The sequence below is a fragment of the Cebus imitator genome, unplaced genomic scaffold, assembly GCF_001604975.1.
Source record: "Cebus imitator isolate Cc_AM_T3 unplaced genomic scaffold, Cebus_imitator-1.0 Scaffold544, whole genome shotgun sequence".
Taxonomy (NCBI): domain Eukaryota; kingdom Metazoa; phylum Chordata; class Mammalia; order Primates; family Cebidae; genus Cebus; species Cebus imitator.
The window spans coordinates 73,702-87,987 of record NW_016107859.1 but is presented as its reverse complement, the minus strand read 5'-3'; the positions used below and the strand labels follow the sequence as shown (position 1 = coordinate 87,987).

Genomic DNA, 14,286 nt, shown 5'->3' with positions numbered 1-14,286 from the left:
AACCACTAGACTTGTGGATCAAGATGTTTAAGCAGAGACGTGGACCAGTTATTGGCTGATCACTATGTGATGCTGACCCAGTGGCAACCCAAGGAATCCAGGCTTAAAAATTGAAAACAAGATTTTTTTACTGAGGAAAAGTACCTTTGGGTGCAGGCTTTGGAAGAAAGGATCCTAAATAATTAGTATGGAAGAGTCAGTAAGGAAATCAACAAAAAATTTACAAAAAGAAACAACAACCCTGGGGGAGAGGAGAGTGGAATCAGAATCTAGAGTTGTTGCAATATGGATCTAAATTGTTTGGTTTTCAAGAAAAAATTAGGAGACATGCAAAAAGCCCAGAAATGTGTTACCCATATACAGGAGAAAAAGCACTCAATAGAAACTGTTTCTGATATAGCCTGCGCAAAGACAATAAACCAGCTATTACAAATATGTTCAAAGAACAAAAGAAATGGTGTTTAAGAATAAAACAAAAGTATTATGATCATGGCTTATCAAATTAAAACTATCAGTAACCATATAGAAATTATGAAATATCACAAAATAGAAATTATTGAGTTGAAAAGTACAGTCATTGAAGTGAAAATTTCACTGGAGAGATTCAGCAGCAGACTTTAGCTGGCAGAAGAGATGAGCAAACTTGTGGACAGAACAATATAGTCCATCCAGTCTGAAGAACAGAGATAATTTTTTTAAAATTGAACACAGCTCCCAGAGAAGGAGAGAGAAAAGGGCAGAAAAAACATTTGAAGAAACTGGCTGAAAACATCCCACACATGATTTTTTTTAAACTAATTTACACATCCAAGAAGTTCAACAAACTCCAACAAAAATAAATTCAAAGAGATTCACACCTTAACAAATTATAATCAAATTGTTGAAAGAGAAAATTTTGAAAGCAGCAAGAGAAAAATGACTCATCAAGTACAAGGAACCACAAATTAACATTTTATTGTGATGAGAATTTCCATCAGAAACAATGGAAGCTAGAAAGCAAAGCGCTAAAACAAAAAAAAAAGTCAACCAAGTATTAAGTATTCAACAAAACTATCCTTCAAAAAATAAAAAAGATTTAAAAAGACATTGCCAGATAAATGAAGACTGAAGAGTAATGACACCAGTGACTTGAATCCATAGATATATAGATATACACACACAGTGTATATTATCTTTACCAGATAATTACATAGGTAAATATAAAATCTGCTTAAGTATATTATTTCTAATATTCTCTTATTTTAAACACTTTGCCTAGAAAATTATAATTGTTAGATTTTAACCTATATTTACAGACTATAATAATAGATAGGTAAATTTCATGTAAACAGCAAAATAGAACAAAGAAGGGGAGAAATAGAGTTCTATTAGAGTCAAATATCTATATTTTACTGGAAAAATTTTAGTATTAATCTGAAGCAGTTTGTGATAAATTAAGATACATATTGTAATTCACAAATTGTGATAAGATACATATTACAATCCACAAATGAACCATAAGAAAATATCCCTTAAAATATAGTTAAAAAAAAAAGAAAAAGAAAAAACAGAATTAAGCGGTACAATACAAGGGTCTATTTAACACAAAAGACGTTTGAAAGTAACATATGAGTTAAAAAGATATAAAACATATAAAATTAAATTGCAAAACAGAAGATATAAATTAAATCACATCAATAATTATACCAAATATAAATAGATTGAACATTTCAGTAACAGTTTTAGAGAATGGTAAATTGGATAAAAATAGTAAGACTTAAGAGACACCTTTTCATTTAAGAACACAAATAAGTTTAAAGTAATAGAATGGAAATAGATAAACAACGCAAATAGTAACCCTAAGAAAACTGGAGTGGCTATACTAATAGCAAACAAAATGAAATTACAGTATGTCAACATTTATGGGATACAACAGTGCTCAGAGAAAATTTTATGGTTTTAAATGACTTTTTTAGAAAAGAGAAAAAGGTACTAAGGTTTCACCTTAATTTACTAGAAAAAGAAGCATAAACTAAATCTTAAACAAGCAGAAGAAAAGAAATAATAAAGATTAGAGAGGAAATCCATTAAATAGACAAAAGAAAAACAGTAGTGAATATAAATAGAATGAAATCGTATTTTTAAAAATATGGCTAAACCTTTGCATAGACGTAATGAAACAGAGAAGACACAAGTTGGCAAAATCACGAGTGAAGAGAAGACACCTCTTTTCTTTCAGAACTTGCAGAAATGAATTATCAAAGAATACGATCATCACCTTTATGCCAATAGATTAGACAACTCAGATGAACAATTCCTAGCAAAACACAAATTACTAAAACTGACTCAAAAGTAAGCAGAAAATGTGAATAATTCTAAAATAAGACATGTATCCATCTAATCTTCAACAAAGTTGATAAAAATAAGCAGTGGGGAAAGGACTCACTATTCAATAAATTGTGCTGGGTAACTGGCTAGCCATATGCAGAAAAATGAAATTGGATCCCTATATTTTACCATACACAAAAATTAACCTGAGATGGATTAAAGATTTAAATGTAAGATCTCAAACTATAAAAATCCTAGAAGGAAACCTAGGAAATGTCATTTTGGACATAGGCCTTGGCAAATAAGTTTTGGCCAAGTTCTCAAAAGCAATTGCAACAAAAATATTGACAAGTGAGACTAAATTAAACTAAAGAACTTCTGAACAGCAAAAGAAACTATCAACAAGTAAGCCAACAACCACAGAATGAGAGAAAATATTCACAAACTATATATTAGACAAAGATCTAATATCTAGAATCTAAGGAACTTAAACCAACAAGCAAAAAACAACCTCATTAAAAGATGGGCAAAGGATATGAACCGACACTTCTCAAAAGAAGACATACAGGTAGCCAACAAACATGAAAAAATGCTCAACATCACTAATCATCAGAGAAATGTTAGCAAAGCTGCAGAGAAAAGGAAACATTCATATGCTGTTGGTAGGAATCTAAATTAGTTCAGCAATGGTGGAAAGCAGTTTGGAGATTTCTCAAAGAACTTAGAAATACCATACCACTACTGAGTATATAACCAAAGGAAAATAAATCATTCTACCAAAAAGACACATGCGCCAGTATGTTCATTACAGCACTATTCACAATAGCAAAGACATGAAATCAACCTGGATGCCCATCAATGGTAGGCCGGATAAAGAAAACCTTGCATATATACATCATGGAAAACTACAGAGCCATAAAAAGAATGAAGTCACGTTATTTGCAGCAACATGGATGCAGCTGGAGGCTGTTATGCTGAGCAAATTTGTGCAGGAATGGAAAACGAAATGTTGCACGTTCTCACTTACATGTGGAAGCTAAACATAAGGTACATATGAACATGAAGGTAAGAACAATAGACACCGAGGATACTAAAGCAGGGTGAGAAGAAGGGGTCCAAAGTCTGAAAAACTACCTATTGGGCACTAGGCTCATTATTTGGGTGATGGGATTATTTATACTTCAAACTTCAGCATCAACACAATATACCCATGTAACAAAACCTGCACATGTACCCCTTGAATCTAAAAAAAAAATATATATATATTGAAATTATTTTAGAAATAAAATAAGTAAAGAAATTAACCTACTATTTAAAAATCCTTCCAAAGGTTGAAGGTCATGCCCACATGGCTTGAAAGATAGTTTCAGTGAGTATACAAGTCTAAGTTTCTAGTTATCTGCTCCCAGAACTTACTCTAACTTTTACTGGTTTCATACTGCTTTTCTAGACTTTATTCCTTTGTAGATAATCTGGCTCTTCTTTCAGTTAGTTCTAATAGATATATAGATATAGATATGCATTCTTATTCAGTACAGTTATGAAATTACATGTAAATATCTTAATTATATTTATATACCAATATTATAAATATATGTTGCATAAGAATTATATTTGTAATTATGTATTTAAGGTACTTGTATTAATATTTAATATATAGTCATTCCTCAGTATATACAGGGGATTGGTTCCAGGGCCCCTGCACATGCCCAAATCTGCACATACTTAATTCCTGTAGTCAGCCCTGCTGTGGACCCCATGTATACGAAAAGTCTGCTCTCCCTATACAAGGGTTTCACATTCCTCAAATGCTGTATTTCTGTTTGGTTGAAAAACATCCATGTATAAGTGGACCTGTGCCATTTCAAATCCATGCAGTTCAAGGATCAACTATATATTGGTGCAGTCTCTTATTTATTCTTAAGTTTTATCTTCCCTTTAAAAAAGATGTATCCATCATTTCTAAGGGATTTACAACGAGTGATTTTCCAGACAATCTAGTTTGCCATATTGCTGAAAATAGAACTTTCATTTAAACCTGTAATCCTTCTGGAATTGGTTTTGATTTATAGAGTGACTTATTATTATTACTATTTCATACTTAAAGCCAATTGTCCAGGAACCATTTGGGGAATAGTCTATGTTTTCCCAAGATCTGCTTTCCTGCTTTTCTTGTACAATGCAACAATGTTGAATTTTCCTGAGTCCCATGATCCTGGGAAACAACAACATTTAAGAAATCCTTCCTAATTTTTTTACTTCTATCCTGAAACTTTACTGAAGTCCTTTGTCAAGTCTAGGAGTCTTTTGGAGTCGTCTTTAGGGTTTTCTAGGTATAAGATCATGTCATCAATATGACTTCCTCTTTTCCAATTTGGATACCTTTTATTTCTTTTTCTTGTCTCATTGTTCTGGCTATGACTCCCAATACTATGTTAAATAGGAGTGATGGGGGTGGACGTTTTTATCTTGTTCCAGTTCTTAGGGGGAATGTGGAATGCTTTCCACTTTTCCCCGTTTAGTATGATGTTAGCTGTAGGTTTGTCATAGATGACTCTTATTATTTAGAGCCATGTTCCTTTGATGCCTAGTTTGCTGAGGATTTTAATCATGAAGGGATTTTTTCTTTTTTTGCAGATAAGGTTTGTTTTGTAACCCAGGCAATAGTGCAGTGGCACAATCATAGCTCATGGCAGCATCAAACACCTGGATTCAAGCAATCCTCTTGCCTCAGCCTCCTCAGTAGCTGGGACCACTGGTGTGTGCCACCATGCCTGGTTATTTTTATTTTTGGTAGCATAGGGATCTAGCTATGTTGCTCAGGCTGGTATTAGGGTGTTGCCTTTTATTGAATATCTTGTCTGCATCTATTGAGATGATCATATAATTTTTGTTTTTAGTTCTGTTTATGTGAAGAATCACATATATTGATTTGCAAGTGTTGGACAATACTTACATCCCTGGAATAAAACCCACTCAATTGTGATGAATTATCTTTTTCATGTGCTACTGCATTTGGTTTGCTAGTATTTTGTTGAGAATTTTTGCATCTCTGCTCGTCAGGGATATTGGCCTATAGTTTTCTTTTTTACTTTTGCCCTTGCCAGATTTTGGTGTCAAGGTGATACAGGTTTAGTAGAGTGAGTTAGGAAGGATTCCTCCTCATCTATTTTTTGTAATAATTTTAGTAAGATTGGTGCCAGCTCTGCTTTGTATGTCTGGTAAAGTTTGGCTGTGAATTTATCTGGTACTGAGCTTTTGTTTTTTGAAGGTTTTAAAATTACTTATTCAATTTCATTACTTGTTATTGGTCTGTTCAGGATTTCTATGTTCACAGAAGCACTATTTACAATATCAAAGCCATGGAGCCAACCTAAGTGTCTATCAGTGGTTGCCTGAAAAAGAAAATGTGCTATATACACACCAAGGAATGCTATGCACTGTATCCTCTGCAACAACATGGATGTAGCTGAAGGTCATTATCCTAAGTGAATGAAATCAGAAACAGAAAATCAAATACCACATATTCTTACTTGTAAGTGGAAGCTAAAAAATGGGTACACATGTACATAAAGATGGAAATAATAGACACTGGGGACTCCTAAAAGGGGGAGGGTGGGAAAACAAGGGTTGAAAAATTATCTGTTGGGTATAATGTTCACTATTTGGGTAATGGGTACACTAGAAGCCCAATCCCTACCAGTATGCAATATACCCATATAGAAAATAATCACATGTAACCCATGAATCTAAAATTTAATTTAATTTAAAAAAATCTCTCCAACCATAGTGTTCTGGAAAAGGGCTTACTGCAAAAAACCACCCTTTCCCAAATGATTTTGATAAGACTCATAGATGTCCCCTTGTTTATCTATAAAAGGTCAGAAATAGGCCTTTGAAATTCCTATTCTTTGCTTCATAAATGATTTACTGAACTACTTGTCCACAAAGATCAGTCAGAACAAAATCAAACTTCTGTTAAGCATCTAATCAAACAGAAGCTTCTAATCAAACTTCTGTTAAGCATCTTTTCTTCCTCCAGTCTCCTGAATGAGCTTTGGCCCACTCTCAGCCTGAACCATATACAAGCCTGTCCTAAGAAAAGGCTGACTTCTGGCAAAACATCCTCTGATCAAATTTCTTGAAAGACACAAATTACCAAAAGGAATTCAAGAAGCAGAAAATGTGAATAATTATAGAGGAAGCAAAGAACTTGTTAGATGCAATCTCACTTGTTCATTTTTGCTTGAGTTGCCTGTGCTTTTGAGGTCATATCCAAAAAATCATCACCCAGACCAATCTCAAGAAGCTTTTCCCCTAGGTTTTCTTCTAGTAGTTTCAGAGTTTTAGGTCTTACATTTAAGTCTTTAATCAATTTTTAATTGACTTGTAAATATGGTATAAGAATCCAATGATATTCTTCTGTATGTGATTATTCAGTTTTCTCAACATAATTTATCAAAAAGGTCATCTTTTCCCATTGTGTATTCTTTGCACCTTTGCTGGAGATCAATTGATCATAAATGAAATAATTCCTGGGATGTCTGTTATGCTTCATTGTTCTGTATGTCTGTTTTTATGCCAGTGCCATACTGCTTTAATTAGTATAGTTTTGAAAGTATTTTGAAATTGAGTAGTGTGATGCCACCAGCTTATTTTCCTTACTTTGGCTATATCAGGTCTTTTGTTTTTCCATATGAATTTTAGAATTGTCTATTTCTGTGCAAAATGTCACTGACATTTTGATAGAAATTGCACTGAATATATACATAGTCTTGAGGATTATGGATATTTTAACAATATTAAGGCTTCTAACACATGAACATAGAATTTCTTTTCAATTATTTGTGTCTTCTTCAATTTCTCTCATCAATGTTTTATAGTTTTCCATATACAGATCTCTCACCTCCTTGAATAAATTTATCATCAAGTACTTTTTCATATTGTAAACGGGATTATTTTCTTCATTTCTTTTTTGTGTAGTCTGTTGTTAGAGTAATACCACTACTGTTTGTATGATAATTTTGTATCTTGCAAATTTACTGAATTTTTATTAAAGAGTTTTTCTAATGGAGCCTTTAAGGTTTCCTATAAGCAAGACTATGCCATCTTCAAACACAGATAATTTAACTTCTTACTTCCTAATTTGAATGCATTTTTTTGCCTTATCCAATTGCTCTAGCTAAAATTTCCTATACTATATCAAATAGAAGTAGCAAAAGTAGACATAATTGTCTGTTCCTGATCACCACTGAGTATGATACTAGCTGTGGGCTTGTCATATAAGGACTTTATTATGTTGAGGTACACATGAAGCTCTGTTAAGTTTTGTCAAATGCTTTTTCTATATCTATTGAGATGCATATGCATTTTGTCCTTTATTCTGTTAATGTAATGTATTGCCTTTATTGATTTTCATATGTTAAAACATCCTTGCATCCCTAGGATAAATCCCACTTGGCCATGGCATTTGATTTTTCTGAATTTAATTTGCTAATGCTTTGTTGAAGATATTTGCACTATGTCCATCGGGGATATTGGTCTAATTTTCTTTTCTTTTGGTGGCCTTGTGTGGCTTTGCTATTGGGGAAATGCTGAACTTGCAAAATAAGTTTGACAGTATTCTCTCCACTTCAGTTTTTTGGAAGAGTTTGAGAATTGGCATTAATTTTTTAAATGTTTAGAGTATTCACCAGTGGAGCCATCCAGTTCTATTCTTTCTGGGAAGAATTTTCATTGCAAATTGAATCTCCTTACTCATTACTCATTATTTGACTGTTCAGATTTTATATTTCTTCATAATTCAGTCTTGGTAAGGTTGTTTATCCATTTCTTCCAGCCTATTTAATTTGTTGGCATATAATTGGTTATAGTAGTCTCTTATGATCCTTTATGTTTCTGTAGTATCAATTCTAATGTTTCCTCTTTATAATTTTATTTATTTGGCCTTTCTGTGTTTTGTTAATTCATATAACTAAAGGTTTGTTGGTTCTGTTTATTTTTTTAAAAATGTCTTAGATTCATTAATCGTTTCCATTAGATTTTTACCTAATTTCATTTATTTCTGCTCTGAATTTTATTATTATTTTCTTCTGCTAGATTTTGGGGTTTAGTTTGTTCTCCTTTTTCTATTTCCTTGAAGTGTAGATTGTTACATATCTTTCTTTTTCATGATATAGTTATTACATACTTCCGTTTCAGACTGCTTTTGGCACATCTTATATAAGTTTTCATTTGCTGTGTTTCCATTTTAGTTTGTCTCAAGATTCTTTATTTCTTTTTAGTTTTTTTTTTTTTTTAGTTTTTTTTTTTACCAGAAGTTGTTTAATTTTGTTCAGAAATAGATTATTTTGATACAAATGTGAATTTTCCAATTTTACTCCTGTTATTTATTTTTAGTTTTATACCATTGTGGTCAGAAAAGATAGTTGCTGTAATTAGAGCCTTCTTATATTTGTTAAGAGTTGTTTTGTGGCCTAACATACTATCTACCCTGGAAAATTTTCTATATGTGCTTAAAAACAGTGTGCATTCTGCTGCTTTTAAATATAATAAAATATTCTGTGTATGTCTATCAGGTAAATGTAGTACATAATGTTGTCTTAAGTCTACTATTTTTTATGTTTCCTGTCTTGATGATCATTGATGATAACTGTTGAAAGCAGTGGTATTGTGCTCCCTATTATTGTATTGTTATCTATATTTCCCTTTAGTTCTGTTAATATTTGTTTTACATATTTAGGTGTTCCAATGTTGGGTGCAGAGACATTTACAATTACTATATCCTCTTCATGAATTGACCACTTTATCATTATGTAATGACCTTTTTGGTCTTATAGAACAGTTTTTAACTTAGTCTATTTTTTCTGCTATAAATATAGCCACTCCTGCTCTCTTTTGATTACCATTTGCATAGAATATCCTTTTCCACCCCTTCATTTTCAACGCATGTGTATCCTAAAAGCAAAACCCTGGAGCAGAAACCACCACTACAGCCAGTACCAGGGTAGGAAAACTAAACTGTCATTGATGAGTTGCTAGAGGACAATCTCAGAGTTAAAGTTGCTATGGACAAACTTGAGAGGTAAAAACTCAAGAGAAGTCCACTCTTGGGGGATGGGAACTCATATTTTTATGAGTTTTACCTCCAGGGGCTCTGCTAGGTTCTGCAGCTATAGCCACACTACAAACATAGCCTAACCCCTAACCCAGATAACCATAAAGCCTCACACAAAGGCCTATTGACCTCAGTTCTTTTTACCTACTACATAATGTCTGACTTTTAACAACAACAAAAAGAAAATTATGTGGCACATGAAAAGAGAAAGAAAATATAGTTCAAAAAGACAGTTAAAGTATCAGAACTAGACTCAGATATGGCAGGGAAGTTGGAATTATCAGACCAGGAATTTAAACAACTATGATTAAAATGTGATGGCTGTAATGGTAAAGCAGCCACCATCCAAGAACAGATGACTAATGTAATCAGAAATATGGAAACTCCAAGAATCAAAAATAAATCTAGAAATTAAAAACACTGTAACAAAGATGAAGTATGTCTTTGTCAGGCTTATCGAGAGTGAACATGGCCAAGAACAGAACCAGTGAATTGGAGGAAATGATAAAAGAAGCTTCCAGAACTAAATGCAAAGGGAACAACTGAAAAAGAACAAAATATCCAAAAACTGTTAAAGGGGCAACACCCATACAGAGAACAATGAGAATATATGAAGTTGTAATGACTGAGAATTTTCCAAAACTAAAAATAGACACCAAACCACAGATCCAGAAAGTTCAGAGAACACCAAGCAAAATAAATACCAAAAAAATCTGCTATGTAGGGGTATCATTTGCAAATGGCAGAAAACTAAAGACAGAGGAAATCTTGAAAAGAAGTCAGAGGACAAAAGGACAACAAACACCTGTGGATCAACAAGGATAAGAATTACATCAGACATCTCAGAAAACATGCAAGTGAGAAAAGACTGAAGTAAAATACTGAAAATGTTTGAAGAAAAAACCCCCCACCAACCTAGAATTCTGTATCTAGTGAACTCATTATATATAAATGAAGGCGAAATAAAGATTTTCTCAAACAAAAAGTGAGGGAATTTGTCACCTGTAGACCTGCCTTGCAAGAAATGTTAAAATATGTTTTTAGCAAGAAGAAAAATAACGTGGAAGGTCACTAGAAAATGAATAAATAAAAATTAAATTACTAATTGCAGGTGATGTGTTGAAACACTATTGATTTTTGTATGTTGAGCTTGAATCCAGCTGCTGATAACCCAAACTCAGTTCATAATTCTAAATGTGTTGTCTTCAGATTCTTTTGGGTTTTTAAAATAATGTAAAAAATATTTTACACTACGTAGATGGGCAGTGGGTCCAGTGGGTCCTTGAACTCATCTTAACAATATTTCCCAGTTCCAGATGCATAATCTGGAATAAACTGATAGACCCATTATGTTGCCTCCAAATAAGTTCTATGTTTGATAGCACAATAAGGTGGCTGTAGTTAACGACAATTTATGGTATATTTCAAAATAGCTAGAAGAAAAGATTTGAAATGTTCCCAACACAAATAAATGATAAATGCTTGAGGTGATGGATAGCCCTGTTATCCAGATTCAATCATTCTATATTGTATGCTTGTACCAAACTATCACGTGAACTTCATAAATATGTACAGCTGTTATATATTCATAAAATTTAAAAACAAAAAACAAGGAAGAGGATGAGAAGGATAATATACCTCCCAATGCAAAACAGATGTTACAGTCAAATTTTGTAATTTGAGACTTAGTAAAAGGGTTATATAAAAGCTATGGGCAGTGTTTATAGGGAAACCACAAGGCATAGGGCAGTACCACAGGGTGGCGATGCCATAATCAACATGGCATTAGAGGTCCATGATCACATGCAAATTGGAAGGGCAAGGAAGGAGTGGTTATCAAAACCCAGGTAAGAGAGATCTGTGCAAAGGCAGCTGTAATGGATGCAGCCAGCTGGGGCACAGCACAGGGAAGGAAATAGGGGAATAAACTCTATTCTCATTCCCCTTCCTCCCTTTGGTCTCATTCCAATGAGCTTTACCCAAGCAGAATCCAGTGGGCAACAGAACCTTTGATGCAGCCCATGGGGGCGCCGACAAGGCTGAGCACATGGAGAGTTGGTGGGGAAATGCCACATGCACAATTCACCTCACTTGCCTTTTGACTCTGAACTCATGGTAACGCAATTATCTGATGAGCATGTGTTCCTTTACAGCTAATGAATTCAGAAGAAATGATAGAATACTTGCTTTCTGAAACCCCTAATGAAATAATGGATGCAGGCAATGGTCATCATTGGCAGCTAAAACTATTATTTGACAGGAAATTTTATAATGGATAGATCATCCTCATAACATCTGAACACACAGATCAATATTAACATCAAAAAAATGAGACAGACAATAGGCACCTCCTGATGCAATATAATAGCAAGTAAACACACTACACATACAGCATTCCTACCCAAAATAGTGAGCCTGAGTCTAACCAAGACCATACTTTACTACCAGGTTATAGGAAATAAAAAGGACAGAGGAATGTGTTAAACACTCCAGGGCTGCAATCAGCAATATCTAGACTGTGGGATATTCCATAGGGCAAAGAACCCAATTTCATTAATAGATACGTTTTAAGATATAAAAATAGGGAGGGGGACACCTTCAGATAGATTTGAGACATAACCAAACTATGTCTGAACCTTTTGTGAATCCCAGTTCCAACAAACCAGCTGTAAAAAAATTTTTGATGTGAATTGAGCTGTTTGAATGTTGACTGGATAACTTGGTTATAATAAAGAATTATTGTTGACTTTCAGGTATAAGTAACAGTAGTATTATGGTTATGTTTTTTTAAAAAAGAATGTGTTTTAGAGATGAATACCATAGGATTTTTGTATGATGTCTAATAATTGACCAAAAATAACTCAGTGGGGAGTGTGGAGCAGGTGAAGAAATGAATGAAACAAGATGGACCACATGTGGGCAATTTTGAAGCTAGGTTATTAGTACACACAAGTTTGTTATACTAGTCTCTCTACTGTGTATATTTTATTTTTTCCATAACAAAATATGTAGGAAAAAATTGCACGCAGAGGATATGAACTGTCTGTTACATAATCTCACGAACCATAATCAGCATTCAGGGACAGAGGGAAAGCGAAAGTCCCTGGGAGTTGGAAATGTCTACTCTGGAAGAACTGTGCTCATCACAGGTTCCCAGTCCCTGAAAAGCTGTTCGCATCTCAGAGGTCCCTCAAGGGAACAGAGAATCTCCAGTGACAGACTGAGACTGAGTGGGATTAAGTTTCTCCGTAAAAACCGAGAGGTCATAGTTAGGGGAGTAAATATGAAAATGCCCATTCAGTCACTGGATTTGGCAATAGGATAGGAAGCAGAGCAGGAAGTATATTACTTCAATTGTGAAGTAAATGTATTATTCATTGGTACAGAAAAGGCATTTGGGAAGGTGATCAAATGCATATGCTTTATAAAGTCATGTGCTCAGAAAACTGTAAAGAGTAGATATTTTCCTCATTTTGACACGATTTTATAACAATATAAACAGCTGAAAGGAATAAGCTCATCTATGTGCATGCACCTAAGAGAGAGAATGCTGAGTTTATTTTTTTTTAAGTCAACACATTTTTATTCAAGGAATTCCATGTTATAATTTCTTCCACTCTCCATCAAGTTCAGTTTAGATCCTCTAAACAGGCAGAGTCAAAATGTATCTTCAAAAACTACCTTCAAGTTAGCCCTTTTAAATGAAACTGATGCTTATTTTAATCCAGTTGTCTTGTCAGCCCATAAGTCTTTTATTTTGGCTTCTGTCATCTCCTTTTAATATAGATATACTGAGAGAGACTTCAAAATTCACCAAGAATCTTTGGGATCTGATTTCTTCCTCCAATTTACTTTAGGGTACTTTTTAGTGTAGGTGGATATGCCTGATTCTCAATTTCACACCCTCTCTAAATATGAATGAGTTCAAATCATATTCATTCCTAAGCAATCACACTCAAGAATAGTACACACGTGTGGAAGATGCAAATACCTAAAACAAGAAAAGTAAATTAACAGGTCTTTCATACATCTAGTAGCTGTCTTTTTCATACTTTTAGCATCTCTCTTATAGTTCTTTCCCACAGATCTAAGCATAGTCCTGTGAGTAAAGTAAAACCACAGAGTTACTCTGTGAGGCGTTTCCAGTGATGTGCAGGATACAGGAAAAACCCTATTAGGATAGACCACAACAGAATGTTGAGTTTAAAAAGCAAGTTACCAAATGTCACTTATGTAAAATTTATGAATACACTAAAAAATGAACTGCATCAATATTTCTTTTTTTTTTGGTTTTAGGAATCTCTTAACCTCCTAAAATTATTGAAAATCCAAAGACATTTATTTCATTTCGGTTGTACTGAGAAAGGTGGAACCACTCAACCTGTTGGAATAACTAAGATTTCCCTGAATTTTTGTACCTGTGAGATAGAGGTAAGTATCTTTGTCTGAGAGGAGCACTTTGGAGAAGATAGATAGGATTTGTGACAAAATCATGAGGGAGACATTATGACATTTTTTTCAAACATGTTGAAAACCAAACCACTAGCTTCCAAACTCCAAGGCCATGAATGACAGATGAGGTTGCTCAGAGGTTTTTCTGGTTAAGCAGAGTAGTAGGAGCTCTGCTTCTTGTTAGGGTGTAAAATGTTGCAATAAACTGTTGCTTGCAATATAATAATGAGGAAAACTGAATTTCGTTCCAATCATCACAGGTGACAACCAGCAGAGACCTGAAAATGCAGAGAAGTCTAAACGCACCACATTCTAGGGCTCTCCCTGTCCAAGGCAATAAAACCTGCAACTGCTTTTATCTCTGGGGTGTGGTGGGAAGAACGAGTCAGCCATAGCAGGGAGGACTTGGC

General features: G+C 33.9%; 1 non-coding gene across 1 annotated transcript; it reads right to left on the bottom strand.

Annotated features, from left to right (window-relative positions):
- Positions 1–13,483: 13,483 nt before the first annotated feature.
- LOC119469000 lies at positions 13,484–13,615 on the bottom strand. The gene has a single exon (XR_005197818.1). It is a non-coding gene; the product is annotated as a small nucleolar RNA SNORA18 (small nucleolar RNA).
- Positions 13,616–14,286: the final 671 nt, after the last annotated feature.